Raw genomic sequence first — 1,343 nt, forward strand, 5'->3', positions numbered from 1 at the left:
TTGTCTAGGGGTTTTGTCTTGTCTAGGTTTTTTTTCTTGTCTAGGGTTTTTGGTTATCTATGAGGATTTTGTAATGTCTAGGGGTTTGTAGGTTTATGGTAGCCTGAGTTGGTTCCCAATCAGAGACAGCTGTTTCTCGTTGTCTCTGATTGGGGAGCCTATTTAGGTTGCCATTTTCCATGTTGGGTTTTGTGGGTAGTTGTTTTCTGTTTTGTGTTGTTGCACCTTACAGGACTGTTTCGATGTTCGTTTATTCACTTTGTTATTTAGTGTTCAGTTTTCAATAAAGCATAAACACTTACCACGCTGCGTTTTGGTCCGATCCTTCCTGTTCATCAGACGAAGAAGATCGTTACAGGTTTACTTGATAACGTGTGTCTGCCTGTATACTGCGGCTTTGAATTTCCTCCATAACGACCGCAAGGGACACCCCCCGCCCCAAAAAACGCTGTATTATCACATCAAACTGTAGGAAATGATTGAATTTACCCCTGATGTTGATCATCAGTCAAGAAGACAGGGTGACATTTTCATACAGAGTTCTATGAACCCAGAAAACACAGCAGTGTCCTTTCCCTTTCTCTGCTGTTGTCACAGTTCTGTCAGCACAGGTGAATATGCCTCCGTCCAGACACGCAGKCATTCAGTGATTCTTCCTCTCTGGGTTCTGTCCCAAGTTGCACCCTATTCCCTCTATATAGTGCACCCTATGGGCCCTGGTCAGCAGTAGTGCACACTAAATAGGGAAGAGAGTGCCATTTGGGATGCCTTCTCTCTCTCTCTCTGTTCTCCTCCTGTAACACCTTCAACAGTCTGTAACACAGATTCCCCAGAGTCCTCTCTGCTAACCACCATATTAAGTAGTGAAGGACGGTGCCCCTCACCAGAGTACGCTGCTAACCACCATATACAGTAGTGAAGGACGGTGTCCCTCAACAGAGTACGCTGCTAACCACCATATTAAGTAGTGAAGGACGGTGTCCCTCACCAGAGTACGCTGCTAACCACCACGTATAGTCTGCCACACACAGCTGGATCCTCTCCCTGCTCTATATCCTCCTAGGCCCCAGCTTCCTGACTGAGGACATCTGAAAGGCAGAGAGAGACTCAGATTGGGTTGCCAGGTTGGGTGGAAGTGGAGGTTTTCAGGACCCAGACCCTTACAGTTACCTGCCAGAAGAAGTTCAATGCCAGACACGTTGTTTCTAGTCCAGACGCTCCAACCCACAGATGTTTCTAGTCCAGACGCCGCTCTCCAACCCACAGATGTTTCTAGTCCAGACGCCGCTCTCCAACCCACAGATGTTACTAGTCCAGACGCCGCTCTCCAACCCACAGATGTT

This window comes from Salvelinus sp. IW2-2015, unplaced genomic scaffold (genome assembly GCF_002910315.2).
Source record: "Salvelinus sp. IW2-2015 unplaced genomic scaffold, ASM291031v2 Un_scaffold1738, whole genome shotgun sequence".
Lineage (NCBI taxonomy): Eukaryota > Metazoa > Chordata > Actinopteri > Salmoniformes > Salmonidae > Salvelinus > Salvelinus sp. IW2-2015.